Source organism: Temnothorax nylanderi, unplaced genomic scaffold, assembly GCF_030848795.1.
Source record: "Temnothorax nylanderi isolate EJ_2023f unplaced genomic scaffold, tnyl_v1.0 TNYL_tig0104_pilon, whole genome shotgun sequence".
NCBI classification, from domain to species: Eukaryota; Metazoa; Arthropoda; class Insecta; order Hymenoptera; family Formicidae; genus Temnothorax; species Temnothorax nylanderi.
Window position 1 is genome coordinate 118,839 of NW_027249166.1, and position 16,407 is coordinate 135,245.

The 16,407-nt window shown below is 43.1% G+C and overlaps 1 protein-coding gene and 1 long non-coding RNA gene across 8 annotated transcripts in view; one reads left to right on the top strand and one right to left on the bottom strand.

The window, feature by feature from the left end:
* LOC139775755 (uncharacterized) overlaps nt 1-16,407 on the bottom strand; it is a 77,018-nt gene that overhangs the window by 9,156 nt on the left and 51,455 nt on the right. The window lies entirely within an intron of this gene.
* The window catches only part of LOC139775753 (uncharacterized), a 169,039-nt gene continuing 165,625 nt past the window's right edge, over nt 12,994-16,407 (top strand). For 4 of the 7 annotated variants that reach the window (XM_071712006.1, XM_071712011.1, XM_071712010.1 and 1 more), the window contains exon 1: nt 12,994-15,810. The gene's annotated coding sequence lies outside the window, so the exon portion shown is untranslated. The remainder of the gene's footprint in view (nt 15,811-16,407) is intronic. The other 3 variants (XM_071712007.1, XM_071712008.1, XM_071712009.1) reach the window with 3 other exon arrangements.

Sequence of the window (16,407 nt, forward strand, 5' to 3'; positions counted from 1 at the left end):
CATGGAGAGTATCATGGTCGAAGTAGCATCTAACCCTCGATTGGATTAAACGAAACTTTTACTTAGTCTCCGCGACTGTATAAGACGCAAAGCGGAAGTTTTTGTACCACTGGGAATATATATAATATAGAAGCTTTATCTCGCGGTTCTCTTTCCCTCCGTCTCTCTCTCTTAGTGGCGCGAACTGACGGAAAATTTTTGTCGAAAACGAGATCGAAAAAGTTCCGGCACCCCAGGGGGAATGATAATTAAAGGGTATAATCGCCATATTTAGCGGCGGGCCTCTGTCCAACCGTGTAACAGCTCGGTCGGCCACGATAAACGCGAGGGTTCGCCAAAAAAAGAATCCCCGTCGTGGGAATTCGTGGCGAACGAAACCGCCAAGACTTTTGAACAGCTTTATTCGCGAATCTTCTCGGAAACTGGGTCGTCGTGCGGTATGGGCGCGCGAAAAACGCTCATTTGATTATCATGCCGATCGTTTATCTCGACGAGAGATTCGACCCCATTATTTTCACGGGAAAAGGGAGAACGCGAGCGGGATGCGTTTTCGCGCCGATCCGTCCTAATAAAGCCTTATACTTATTCGACGACTTGCTCCCGCGCTCCGTATCCGAGGCACGGATCCGCGTCTCGCGCGACTGTCGGATGCGGCGGCGGTTCTATCCGCGCGATCGCGATTAATCATGCCCCAGGACCGCGACGGATGAGCGACGCACGGAAATGAATTACTCGCGCGTTGCCTCGCGCCGTTTACGGTGGCTGTCACTGTGGCATCGCGAGAGGCAACCTTGCGCCCGGAGCACTTGAGCGTGTTACTAGGGGTAAACCGCGCAGCTATCGTCCGCAAGGAATACGCTTTGATTACGGAGAAAGGGACTCGCGAAACTCGATGTAAACGAAACGGCCGAATTAGAAACCGATAAACTCGAACGGCCAATAAAGATGTGGTGTCCCGCAGCGTTTGCGCCATCTTAATAAATGGAACGGTTGATCGTTACTCACTCGCAAGCTATATGAGAGTTTCGCAAGTTTTTACACCAGTAATTTTTTTCCTTTATAAAAATCTCCATAAAATCTATCTAATCGTTCTTGTCTTCTCTCCTTTCTACGAGCTTCGCTACTTGAAAGGGGATTTCGTTATATCGCACGCGACAATGTAAGCTGATAGAATTCTTGTCTTTTACTGGCACGGCTTCGTTCCGATTTCTCCCAACGTAATTGGATAGTCGGCAAGCTGTCGGGAAAATATCGATCTAGTCGCACAATCTTTAGAACTTTTATTTAAGAAATCCCTTACCGTCCTTTCTTTGAGAGCAAAAGCTGTTGAATGCTCAAATTTTCCGCTTTATGCAGAGAGAGAGGCATTTAACATACCGCGGATCGCATATTTATAACGAAATAGTCTTTGGGGCATAAATATATGCATATACATATATGATAACAAAAGAATTGAATATGTGAAAAATAAATCCTCTTATTTAAATATAAACTCTTTTGCAGCAATCGATCTGTACAATTTTTCAATATCTCTTTTCAATACTACTAGTAACAATAGTTTGAACATTTCACAGCAATAGCGTATTGCAAATCTTTGTGGGTGTGTACGTGTTGAGTTATACTAATAAAATATTAATTTTTCAAAATATTATGAAATTACACAAAGTACAGGATGCGCAATATTTTTTATCTCATCTAAAGTTGAAAAATTAAATTAAAAAATTAAATAATTCGTTTACACACGCATAAATTTTCTAATTTACCGCGATTAAAAAATAAATTCTTTACTGTTTCAAACGTTTTCGCATATTCGATCATGCAAATTCTATATTCTTCGATATCGTGTTAAGACAAGCGAAAAGAACGCATCGCCTTTCACCGATATAATCTAACTGAATCATACGCGAGATACGATCGCTCTCATCGTTTTCTTATAGAAACGTACAATCCCGTGTCGTCATAAAATTTTCGATCGTGAGGATTTTCCGCGATAACGTCGAATCCGTTACGTGACGTATCTTCCCCAACCACTTAGGGATTTTATCCGGAGTGCTAACAGACGCGGCAACACGCGTCAAATCGCTAGTCATTTCCGCTTGAAGCCGTCACCCGGTACCATTGACGAAACGACAGTTCCTGCCGATAAGATGTTAAAAATTTCAAGATGATCCCCCGGTAGGCGCGTGACGTAAAGCCCCCGACGGAAACTACAATCTTTATTGGTATGTGCGGTCCCTGAGAAGAGAAAGTAAGGCCGAGCATCGTAGCGCGCACTCAGAAGCAAGATGAAAAATTAATAATGAACGAAGAAATATAGTGTGTAGTTTTTTTTTACTTCCCCAAGAGTTCAACGCGGATTCGTTAGAAAGTTATGATGATGCATCGAGTGCGCGTTTCAACGATGCTTCGTTGAATATCGCAGCTATCAATAACGAGAAATCTCTATAATAGTTATTCACATCGTTGCGATAACAAGAAATTCCACAACAAGAAATAAATAAGAATTTAAAAGTTTGTAGAATGATACGAGCGGCTAATCGTAGAAATAACATCGGCGATAAAGTGGATTCGTGCGCGAACTATCGTGTTTAGCCCGGGATTATAGCTACATGAAGTTCGAGCCGCAAAATTGACGGAGGAAAGAGGCCCGATCATTCCTTCCGTTCCAAGATCGTGAAGTTCCCTCTCGGAGGGTTGATAAAATTTTCAAGAATATCGCTTGCCCCGTCTCAAGTACACGAAGTGGCTCCCAAGAGCAGGGAGTCTATGATATTTTTAGGATGTATCTCGAATCAATATTTTTGCTCCACCGCGACGTCTTAATCAGAAAGATAATATCTGGATCAGTTATTATCGTGAGAGAAATTTTGTTTAAACCGAGAGTTAAGTCAGATATTCGAAATTTAAATGTTGTATACAATGGGTAATATCCAAGCAATTCCTTATCGCGAGAAATTATGACCTATTTAACTAAAATAGTATAACGTGGTATTAAAATGTATTATAAATATTAAAATGCATCTTTTAATACTAAGATACATGGTGTTTCTATTTATATTAAAATTTATATTAATTATTTATGAACCTTCACTTGCAATAACGTGACATCAAAGTGCATCTTAATCTACTTTCTTTGAATAAAAGTTGAAAAATTATTCCAATGTTACGATGGAGTATTACTCCCAGCTGGCGGAGCGTCGTTTGGAATAGTATACTTATAGGAACAATCCTCTCTTGACTTTTATGAAAGAAGAAAAGCTTTCTTAATCTCCTCTCTTTTTAAATCCTCCGTTCGTTATCTATACAAAGTGCAGACTTCTTATACAGATTATTTTTAATTGTAAATTACGTAGCGATAGGTATTTATATGTATAGTATACGCGCGAAAGGCGACTATAATAATGGGAAATATAATCTCGAAGTCCACGTTCCGTATAATTTAAAATATTAATCACGACGAGACCAGTATAACTCAATTAATAGGTGCTTTTCCAATTTTCCCTCTTTTCTAATTTCTTACTTCGCTAACGTACTTCGGAGCTAATTGACGCATCACGTAATACTTATTTCGCGGTCGAAACGTTCGCTTCAAAGCCCGCTATAATTTTCAAAGCGAGTGCCGTTTCTCGACGTATGTCGAAGTTCTTTCCGCTGCCATTCCGCGATATTATCAGCGAAGCATGAAATTAGAAAGCGGTTTCAAGAGAAAGAGCTCTCTCTTCACCCTATACCACGGTTTTGCTCGCGATGAAAATTTTCGAAACATCGGACGTATGTGCGAGCAATATTCTCACGTAGAGTGATTCGACCGCGCTTGTGTTACGTCGAATTTTGTTAATATCTCTGCCGTTGATGCAAAAGCCGTAATCTCTCCTGATGGTTTAATCAGCAGGAGGTGCAATCTGTCATTCCGCTCGAGATTTGTCACAGCAAATGCGCTTAAACGGACATCGACTTATCCCTCCTATCCTCTTATCTATATTTATTCTCTTTTCCACTCCCCGATGTCTCTGGCGCGTTTCTTTCAGCCGCGCCACGTTTTGTTTCGCGTTTTCCTTTCTCCTCCCTGTCGTAATTTCTGATCCGATTGTGTCTCCTGCTTCTCACTTGGTTCAATCCCACCGTCGGTCGCTGCGTCGTCCTCCTCTAGCGCGAATACACCGTTATTTCTCCTGAAAACGATACGATTCAACGAGAGAAGAAAGTCAACAGGGAGAACATTGCGTTTCATTCGCAGCCGTAATTAAAAGTCTTTTCCTTGTACATACACTGGGAAGATACAGTGAGAAACGATGTGACATTTGAATGTATTTTTAACAACATACATTTTTCATCTTAATTACAGCAAACCTTTCTGAATAATGTGAAATGGGAAATGTATATTAGACTTGTTTCAAAAAAGGTTTATTTACTCGTAAATTATCATGAACATTATTAATTCTCACGGATCGTTTTTTACCAAAAACTTTTTACAAATATTTATAAATTTTAATTAATGTTGTGTTTTATTTTTAACGATAAAATTTAGGAACTGTACAATGTCTTCCCTCGAAGCATTCGCTGTCTTAAAACTTTAGACCGTTAATTTAATTCAACAAGGTTATCGTTATTTCTTTCGGCATCGTTTCTTTCTCCGCAGATGAAATTATGCCATTTCCTTATTCATGGAATATAATAAGAATCTCCTTTTTATTCTGACTTTGTAACCTGCCTTTCCTCGGCAGTGGCATTTTTTATCCGCGCTTCCTCTTCGTGAATTTCACGAAGTAGCGAAGCTACTCAATAACGATAATTGCCTGCGCGAATGTGCGCAGGGAAATTCTTCTCTGAATCAACATAGACGTCGTCGAAGTTTGAAGAGGCACTCTAGCTTTGCGGTCCACGCTAATCCACTGCCCTTTGCGTTTCACGTCTGTCGCTTTTTCTTGCCACCACAGCGGCCGCGGACCAACTCTTTTTGTCCATCCAGAACGAGATTCAGTTGGGAATTGCGTCATCCGTCCCTGGAAAATCTACCCTGGATCAGTTCGTCCGTCAAAGGAAGATTTTCTGTAAAGTTCCAATTACGGCGAACAACGTGCACAAGTTGTGGCGTATCTATGCCTCGGGCAACAAAACTCCGGCAAATTGTGGTTATTAGCGGCGAAAAGAAAACCGGTCGAATGCAACTTTAGACGTTAAATTCTGTTACTGTGAACGTTTGCGTGCATGCAAGGAAATACGATACGTCTAAAGTGTATATCCATTATATTAATTTTGAAAACCATAAATTTTAATAATGTTTTATATTCTGCATAAAATATATATTTCTATATTATTTTTATGTGTTGTAATAAAATCGTCATTTATTTTGATTGCTCAAAAAAAAATAATATATTTATATAATTTTATAAGTAAACGCGGTTCATAATATCTTATTTTTATAGAAAATAGATATAACATAAAATATGTATATTAAAAATTATGTAAAAAATATTCTAATTATATAAATTATTATTAAATTAATTATATAAATATATATATTGTAAATATATAGATTGAAAAATAGAATATATTGTCTCCTCTCGAAATGTTAGCATTTGCTTGTAATCGAGAATATTGGAAAAATGTAATTCTCGTTAGTGAAAACAAAACTAATGTTCGATAACTATATTTACGGGAAAAAAAATTTTTCGAAGAAATAATCTCAAATAATTGAGTTTACGTTTGATAGAACGGAGTATAGATTTTTGCTGGTTTGTTTTTCACGGAAAAACCTGCTCGATTCGCCTGTAGCATCGACTCGACTAACGTTATGTATCCCAAGAGAATTTCGTGTAACAGAGAACGAGAGAACATAAACATCGCTTACGGGTATAACTCAAGAAAGATGTTATTAGATATCGAAATTTCAGATAAATCCTATTTTTTGATAGATAACAGAAAGAGTTAAAGCTGCAGTATATGAGACACATGTAGAAGAAGAATGTTCGAAAAATTATATCAGAAATTGTGAAACTATTTACTCAATAAAATGGTTAATCTTCGTTTCAAATAACTTCTTGTATATCTTCTTTTAATTTAAAATACTTTTAATTATATAATAGTAATTATATAATAGTTTAATTATATAATTATATAATAGTCATAATAAAAGTTATATAATTGAAGATATATCCATTAAAACTAAAAAGAATTAATTAGCTGCTATCAAGTACTAATTATATTTCCCTGTTTAAAAGAAGAGAGAAATTAGATCGTTTCCGTGTGCGTTAATGACATAAATTTTTGTTATTGCTGCGGACAATCCGTGCTGGATCAGAATAAGTTGAATTGCAGCTAATCACCGCGAGCGAATTAATCGATTTGCTAACTAATCGATACGTGCGCAAACGTCCTCTCGTGTAACGGGCGAGAGGGAAAGCATCGAGATAGCAGCTTTGAGCCGCTATCAAGTACCGCGGGGACTTCTATATTGGTCTCTCATCACCGTCCGAGCGAGAGTTGAATGCCTTATTCATAAATATCGATTTCGTATGCGAGCGTATTATACCCATCGCTAGAGCATGCAGGACAAATACTCGTTTCACGAGGAGCGGTCTGCAAATGGAGAAAAACTGAAAGGGGAGAGGACAAACATCGCCCCGACGCATATGCAGCAAGAAAGAGAAGACTAAAAGTAGGGCAGAGGGAGAAAGTGGGACAAAAGTGATATTATTACATGCCAAAAGTCGAATTATAAGAGACTGATAAAACTCAAAGAAACGATATGGATAATTACGGACGTTGCTTGAAGACGTTTGTCCTTTTTTACATAGCAATGCGGCAATTCAAACGTTTTTCTTTTCGAACTATTTTCTTCTCTTTTAATCGCACGATTTTATTTATGTTGGTCGGAAAATGGTGGATCACGTTTTCCGACAAGTACGCGAATATCGTTGATAAGCAAACAGAAAAATACACGGGTATTTATTCCGCGTCGCTCTCACAATTCCCCGATGGCTGAAACTTTTTTAATGGATGCGAATCGATTGCAAATCTGAGGAGAATATCTTTAAAATTAAATAAAAAGAGAGAGAGAGAGAGAGAGAGAGAGAGTAAAAGAGCATAAAAGCAGATTTTCTATTACATGTAAATATAATTCGCAATATAAATTGCTTGTTAGTTTAGAAATGTAAATTCAGAAACATTTTGAAATCTGAAAAGAGATACAATTCACGTTGAACTGCTTTATTCCGATATGTAATATAATAAATTGATTCGTCTATATAGTTGAGTTGAAGAGAGAAAATCTATGGCAAGCGCAGGTAAAATGGGAAAAATGTACTTTTCACGCGTTTTGCAGAAATCGAACTTGGCGGAGTCGCTGAAGTGGTTTCTTACCACTAGACGACGACGTCATTCTCGACGAACTTCCTCGAACGACATGTTAGTTTTTTTTTTCTCAACTCGCCCGTACGCGTCACCTTTATCACCGATTACTTATGGTCGGCGCTGATCGCCCTACGATAAATCAAACGAATTGGCGACGCCGAGACGTTATGCTAGGTCGATTTCCATTTGTGTGCGCAAACGCCTCGGCACACCTCCACGTTTATCGTACGATTCCAAGTATATATACGAGAAAGTCCGCGAAACGATCGCCGATCCCCGAGGCTAACTAGCGGTGTAAGAATATCTGTCGCGATGAACATGATTACACTAAAGGAGTAGAGTCGCTCCTTTAGAAAATTGCTACTTCTTAAAATAAAGCTTTCGCAGTCCTAAAAGATAAAACGCGAACTATAATAACTGTAGAATTTCCATGCCTTATTGTAATTTATATAGAGCACAAGGATATATAAAGATAATGGCTATGGATAAAAGGAAAGCAAGTGCTCTTGGAGGAAGATGGAGGAAAAAGCTTTCGCCTTAAAGCACAATAATTTTTTTTAAATGAAATTGTTCGAATAAATCTAACTGCGACGTTATATTTCACGCCTCCTATTTTTGGATACCTCGCGCAGCCGCTACTCTCGATCCACCATTAAGGCCGATACCGCGCGATCAGCCTCATCGATAACTTCGATATTTCTAGGATGCACGGGATGTGGCTGTTTGTTAAGGTACTGTTTACAATGGCGGTGAAGAAAAACAACAGAAAGGGATGGCCTTAATCAAGAGCACAGGTTTCTCTTTAGTAAGGGGTAGCGGGGTATTCTTAGAACGCTGAGAGGTGGTTGTCTCTCGGTGATCGAGTCCTTGCCGGGGATTATTGATGCGGCGGTTACAATGAGAACTGCTTCTAACTACCTGTAACTCTCCCCGTAATGGATAGCCTCCGGGAAAGAAGCTTCTCCTCGAATACGCGTAGATGGCGAGGGGAAACGTAACAATGCGGTGACTGGAGAACGTATTTCCGCCGTTTCACGAGTAAATCGAAAGTCGCCAAAGGTGGCGAGTAATTAACGCCAATTGTTCGGCGAAGAACCATCGATATCGGTTTTGGTGCACATAAAACGCGCTTCTATTAATTCACCAGTCCTAAATTTATTCAGAAATTGAATCGCACTATGTATATATAATAAATGTGCGTGTATACGTGTGTGTGATTTGCGTATTAATATTTAATTGAACTATGTCAATTCGTCGAACATGCATTATATCAGGTATTGTAGTATCTTTTTGATATTTTGCATTATGTAAGCTGAATCTCTAAAATTCAGCGATATTTGGAGACTACTTTGCTGATTCGAATAATTCTTAGAAAGACATGCATAAATTCGGTTTTGTATGCTAGCGGTATCACAAGTTGTAAAAATAACCAAAGACGATGGAGCAACTTTGAAACACTGGCATATTCGCGGATCACAATTATATATGTGATTACTGTCGATCATCAGTACGACTGAATGCTGCGTTTACATACCTAAAATGAGATAATACTTTTCTACAACATCGGAGTACGAGAGCCCTTCGGCGAAGCGCATCCCGGTCTCGATTCACGTTCTAAAAAGGGAGCAGCGCGAATCGAACATTGGAAACGATTGTACGTGCGCATAAAGCCAAGCATTTGTGAGCTCTCCCCGTGCTCTTTCGTCCCGCCCATCATTCGCCGCCTCTGTGTACTTTGCGAGTAGTCCCTAATTGCAGAGCGCCGATGCTCGACGACGGACGATCGATGAATTCGGTCCGGTTCCTATATCCTATCGCCACGCTGAAAAATGAATCCACCCTAGACAATATACCCCCCGCGCGCGGCGCGGGATATAATTGGGATAGGATGTATGATTAATCGATCGGCAAGTTAGTCGCCGACGAATCGGAGACAAGCTCACCGGTCGCTCGTTAATTACCGTGCCGCTTGATGGATCGCTCGCGCAAGGTACGGACGGCGGTTAAGTGTCCTTCACGTAAGGATTAGTGCCGTTGTTTGTAGCGCAGAATTCTTAGCTCGCTATATAATGTCGGGTGATCATTCACGTAGCTAACATATGTAGGTAGTCTGCAGTAGTGGTTGCATCGCATTGCGGAAGCTTCGTCTGAACGGCGATCTCAGCAAAATGCAGCCGCACTGCGATCTGACGTCTGACGTGTACCGTATCGAAACGATATACTAATAAACTTTACGCAAATGATATCTTAGAATTACCGAGAAACTGAGGATTCCTTTGCAGATTACGTCTCGGAACGGCAAAATAAATGTAATAGATTAATTCGCATTCTTTTATCCTTTTAGCACGGTTACGGGAAAACACGGGAGTTTTCCGACTCGTGAAAAACGCGAGTGCGCCGAGAGATAATTGCTTCCGCCGTCGTCGCTCGGTGCTAACAATAATATTGTCTTCTCGAGAGTTGCGTTCCACGCGCGCGGAGAGATCATTCATTTTATTTACCTCGTACTTGAAAATAAACTTACAAGCGAGTGTACAAACGCAGTTTGCCTTTATTCTATTTTAATTCCATTTCATTTTGATCTCATTTCGCACTTCGTTATTAAGTAGATATCGTGCAAGGAATTTCAGTCCTGCGAATGGTAAATGTTTTTTTGTTTCATGTATCATCTTTTTATTTGATTTTATTCTTCCTTTATTAAATGTGTGAATTTATTTTTCCATCACATATACATTTATAAAATGTAACAATTACAACATGTAGATAATTACAATATGTATGTACAATATATATTTATATTCTGTTAGAGTAGAATTTCAATTAATTTATTACAATCGTATGTCATTCTGATACATAATCCGCGAAAGAAATCTTTAGTTTCAATCCTCCATGACTCGAGAATGATTGACATTCCGAGATTATCGTAAAAAAAGAAGCTGATACTAGACATGAGAATAAGACGTGAGAAATATAAGTACACGTATATACATAATATATGTGTATACATATGATGTGATAAGCTTAAAGTTGTGCGTGCAAATATAGAAACTTTACGCTGACATATCATTAGAACGGGCGAGAGAAAGAGGAAGCAAAATACAAAGAGAAAAAAGGGACAAGGTTAGCGCGTCTAACGACACTTTCATACTCGAGTCAGTTTCTCTCCCGCGCGATTCCACCGATAAAACTTTCCTCATGAATATTTTATAAGTCGATCCAAGTGATACAACCCTCGGCCAACGATGCATCATCGTAGACGCTTTTCCACGGATTCTCTTGATCGACAACGGTTCGATCCTTTCCCTATCCCTGATACATCTCGCCGTATCCACGGCATCGACAGGACGAAGATATGCACGCCGACTTGGACATGCACGACCTCACGTAAGCCCTCGGAGTTACATTAAGCTATATAGATTAAGGTTTAAACATTAAGGGTGCTTAGATCCGATTAGGAACGCGTATTCAAGGTAAGCGGTCGCGAAGGAAAGGCGGAGGCCTTGATATTGACTATACTACTGAGACTATCTCGCTTCTTCTTTAATGTGCGTGTGTGGAGTGAAAAAAGTCTCTCGTCATACATATTTTATTCCCTTTAACTTTCAATTTACTGACTTTACAAGGTTCTTTAAAACAATATTAATACTTATATAGAAGAAAGTTTTTTTTAGAAAAATAAAACTGATAATACAAGATATCATAGATAATAAGTGTATTTTGTCTTCAAAGAGTATCTGCTTGTTCACCATCATTGTCAACACATTCTTGGAATCTTCTCCAGAGCCCTGAGGCACATTTCTATGGGTATTGTCGGTATTGTTGTAATCACATTTGCAATTTTCTGTTGGAGATCACATAGCACAAACACCTTCTTTTTATCATCCCCCACAGTCAGAAATCATACGGCGTGAGGTCTGGAGAACGTGCTGGCCATGTTAGAGGCCCTTTTCTTCCAGTCCATCTCCGTCCGAATTCTCTGTTAAGGGAATAGACATAGCATAGTAGGATGGAGCACCATCCGACTGGAAGTATCCAGTATGCCGGATTTCATATTTGAAAATTGCAAATGTTCCCAAAGAAATGTGCCTCAGAGTTTTAGAGACTACCTGAAGAAAATTCCAAGAATGCGTTGACAATGACGGTGTACAAGTGAAGACAAAAATACATTTGTTACTATGATATCTTGCGTTGTCAGTTCTGTTTCTAAAAATACATTTATATAACCAGCTCAAGAATACATAATTCAAGAATATATGGTTTTCCTGACACTTGACGTGTGTATCCACATCAAACATTTTATGACATCTATTAAACATTGCACAAATATAAATGTGTTATCTTTTATTTTATTATTTAAAAATGGAAACGCGCAGATAAAAGCTGGACGATAATCGTTCAATATAAAACGTAAAGCATAATCTCTGTCATCCTTTCTTCATTCTGAGAAAACTCGAAGAGATGCACGTTTATATTTTCATTAGATCAGATCACGCAGGTCGTTAATACAGAATACACATTTTTCCATTTTTCACCCCAGAATTTTCGATGGCGGCTGACACGATCGCGTCACAGCGCGTCAACCCTTTCGGTTTCCACCTGGTCGCGTTTCCTCTTACGGTAGCGCGCAGTAGGTAGTCGCCACGGGCTTTTTCACGTCGCTGCGCAGCTTCTTGCGGAGTTACCGAATCGAACTTCCGCATCGTTTCGATCGTTTTCGTGCACGGTCTACATTCTATCGCGAATTCTGAAGCTTCGTGACACGTAGAGTCTGTTTTGGTATACGAGTAGTCACTTTCTATTTAGATCCCGCACGGGTACACCCGTACCATCTCGTCTTTTTATCTCTCCAGCCAACTTTTTTTACGCTTTATGTGTAGTCCGGATCTCCGCGGCGAACGGCGAGCTGTATCTTCCGGAAAGACACTGTCTTCCTTTGTTCGATCCGCGGTTCACGTCGTCGATTCCCTTCGCGCTCGTCTCCCGTCTTTGTTTGATCGGCGCGTTTTTCCAAACCCCCTCGTCATTCGCCGCTTCTGTCTCTCTTTTCCTTTCGTTCACGCTTCGTCTCGCGCGTACTACGCTCCACGCCTTGTCTCGCTCGAGAAGAGTCCTCTCGTCTCGCTTCAGACGATACCCGCCTCTATCGTCCCTCCTCTATCGGCTGCCTTTGTTTTATCAACGCTCCCCAGCCGTCGCTCCGTCCTTGTCCCGCTTCAGCACGCACTTTTTCGCCTTTCCTCTTTCATCCGATTCACCCCCGTCTCGTCCACTTTCTCGACCTTTCGCTTCAACCATCGCGCGTCCGTTTCTGCTTCACGGCACCCTCTCTGTCATTGTCTTTCCTTCTCCGTCCTCAAATCCCCGAGTGTCTCTCTTCAACGTCACTCTTTGCGCCGTGTCTTCCTTCTCCAACCACCGTTCTCTCCCTTTATCCACCACCCTCCACCCTTTCCATGCCCTGCCTCTTTCTCGTTTTCTCTCTCTAGCTATCTCCCACCAACTCACGCACACCCTCCGCCGTCGTCAAGCGCCGGTTCCGTGCGGATTGGTCCTGCGCGCTAGGGGATGCTGCGAGATAATCGTATCCCCTCGCCCCTCGCGTAACCAACCCCCGCGAGTCACCCCGTGTCGAGGGAAGCAGCAGTGAGAGCCAGGCCGCCGCCATAGCCGCTCCCCGGGCAACGAAGGAGGAGAAACCGGCGAATCACTCTCTCTTCCTCTCTCACCCTCCTCTGTCTCTCTCCGTTTTCTCGTTCTCTCCGTCTCTGTCCGACGTTCCCGGGTGTCCGCGTTGCGGCGCGCGTTTCGCGGCGGCGACGTTTTAACCCATATTCCAGTCTGGAATTTCACCAGCGTGACACGTCGTCTCGCACGCGCGCGAACCGACGACCGGGCGACCGACCGGGCGAGCACCCGGCAGCGAGAGTGACGTGGATCTGGACACGCGAGTGTCCGCTTTCGCGGGCAGCGTGTACATCCGACGACGGGAGCGCGTAGAGACCGTGCTGCTGACGAGGCATCGTCGACGACGACGACGACGACGACGGCGTCGACGACGACGACGGCGACGATGGCCACCGGGCGAGCGTAGAGCAACGTGGTGAGAGCGTACTACACGCGCGGCGCGTCTAAATTGCTCTTCTACTACTTGCGACGACGACGACGGCGGCGGTAGAGAGGCTTCGTGCGCGTGTCACTCGTCGACGTGGGTGACCGCCGTTCATCGTCGGATGCCATTGAAGGCGCGAGGGTGACCGGTGAGGGTAGTTGACGGTGATAGCCGGGAAAGGACAGAGGATCTTAACGATTAGCGGTTCTCTCGATCGCGATAAGACCCGATGATGTTCAACCGACTAAGGAAGTCTTTTAAAGATCAGCACTCGCACATATGAATGTTGCCGGCGTTTGTAATTGACATTGCGTGTACATGTTACATACTTGAGTAGGAATACGGTGACATCGAAGGTGATGACGGTTCGTAATCGTGAATAAAAAATGCAAAGCGTAGTAATGAGGTCTATGCGGCGAGGGGAAGTTTGTGGTGTCGAGGGTGGCGGCGAGCCGTGAACTTGGGGGATGCTAAAAATTTTGTGCGCCATGTTAGTGTGAGTGTTTCGCTGGTGGGTCACGAATGCCATTGCGTAAACGTGGTTCATGCGGAATGGAACACCATGGTGTCGATGCTGACCCGTATATGTCAACGACGGTGCGGTCATCGAGCGATTGTCGTTAATACCCTGATGGATGATTAAAGGCTACTGTCTCGTGTCAAGCACGCGATTCGCGTAGAACGATAGATGCTTGTTGCAACGTGTAACTGCTGAATCTCTGGCGAGAGACGATGACGTAAACGCAAATGTCAGGCGTGGATTTTAGACTTTGTCGAACGTTAACACTTTCCGAATGTGATACTGAGAGGTCAAACGTCTATTAACGTCACCGTTAAATACGTACTAATTTTACGTTTATTCGAGGCTGCGGTTAATTTTGAAGGGGGTACTTTTGCGGTGACGCGAATAAACGAAAATTCGAGGAGCGGGAGAGAGAAAGGCGGATGATCGAGGATACTTGGGATGAATTGAATCGTGGGAATTAGTACTTCGTGAAAGAGAGTCCGGAAAATTGTGCCAGAAGCCGCGATTGCCCGGCCATGAAGTACGTTGCACAATAAAACTTACGCGACTTCACGGGGCATCCTGGAAAGAGGTCTACCGGTCGGAAGAAGGCACTCCGCAGTCAATAACGCGCCGTTGAGTGTCTACAGACGAAGTACGCACGATATTCGCCGGAGAATTTAATTAAGCGACCAAACACCCGGAATACCTACGAGCCGAGCACAGTAGGTTCAAAATATCTCGCCGGCGGCGAAGTCGATTGCGCGATCGGACGTCATCGCGAATGTCGCGTCATCGCGTGCGTCACGTCATCGCGAATCGAGACGATTTAACGACGAACTTGTAATAACTAATGAATGCAGACGTTTACATACTAAAATTATAGGGCCGGAAATCACCTAGTTTGCCGAGGGTTTCGCGCCGCAGGACAGTGAGACGCGATTTTCAGATCTCTTTCATTACGTTTTTCAATTCGTCACTCGAGAATGTAACTTTAAACGCGGGATCAGATTATGCGGCGAAGAAAGTAATAATAATCCCGAGAAATAAATTGCCAGTGGCGATCGATGGTCGACCGATCCGTTCGATCGCGACGGCGCGCGTCGAGTAACGCCGTGCGTGTCGGCACGTGCATGGCATTAAGTGAACCGCCGCAAACAATTGATCGCGACAATTCGATTGCCGGTGCATCTGACGCCTCAAGTTCCGGCTTTCGCCTGTCCGATATCGTACATAGCGCGGGGACGCGCGTAATCGCGGCTCATTAAGCGCTACGAGCTTCAACAGCACTGGCCGTTTGATCGCGTCGCTTTGTCCGCCGCGACGATGTAACGAGAGAGTCGGCTCCGCGAGTCACGTGGACCTGACAATTCTGTACGACGAGAGAACGGCAAGCCGAATCTGCCGATTCGCTGGGAAATTAGGAACGCGGCCGATTATAGCCGATTATAACCGATAGTTTAGCACGAAGACATCCAAGCCGAGCCGGTCCGTTTACAATTTCTCCAATTAAGCGCGACTTTAAGTGCATCGATAAAAGCAATATTCTGCGAGTCGGAAGCGCGAAGCGGAATTCTGCGGCCGCGAGTGTGCCGATCGTTCTGGCCGCTACGCGTAAATTCGTCGTGAGAGTGCCGGTGATTGTGACGGAATCGAGGTGCCGATTCTAGGGTCGATCTGACACGCACGACGACGCCGATCTCCCCCCCCCCCCCCCCACGATTCGCGAGGAACGTAGCCACGATCTCGCGATGCCGCGGCGTCCCAGCGACGTCATCGCCTCGGCACATCCGGAGCTGCGAGCGACGAGATGAGAGGGGACGGCGTGCGGAAACAAGAGTAGGTATGTGTATTGCGCACGTGTACGTTGTTACGTTAAGTTACTCTCCCGAGAAAGAGAGAGTGAGGGAAAACGGGTGGCAGGGAAGAAGGAGGGGCGCAGGGTGAGGAACGGTCATTTTCGGGGCAAGTGGATGCTGGCTTTTCGAGAGTGGCGCGGTCCGCGGCTGCTGTTTGCCGTTCTTGCCGAGTTAAATGGCGCACGAAGGGAGCTATGCCCTTTAACATCGCGGGAAAGATCGATCTCGCGCACTCGAAACGTCCGGCTCTTGCAATTCGTTTAATCGAAGCCGAGAGGGATGGAATTAACCCTCGTTTGATGCCCCGGCGTGCCTTCCTCGCATTGCCCCCTCGATGTTTGCGTTTGCAGAACGGAAATGATCTAACGCAATTACCCGGGCCGTGCATTTGAGCGCCGAGCTCGGGTTTTGTAGCGGCAGGCTGTAACAATTCAGTGACACACAGTCCTCAAAGTTAGTGTGAAAGAATGAAAAATGTTTTAACGGTAAATTGTTGAGTTTACCTAATCTGAAACTCGCGCTTACTTCAACGATCTTTTGAAGCTTATTCAATAACGCGGAAAATTATTATCTTTCCACGC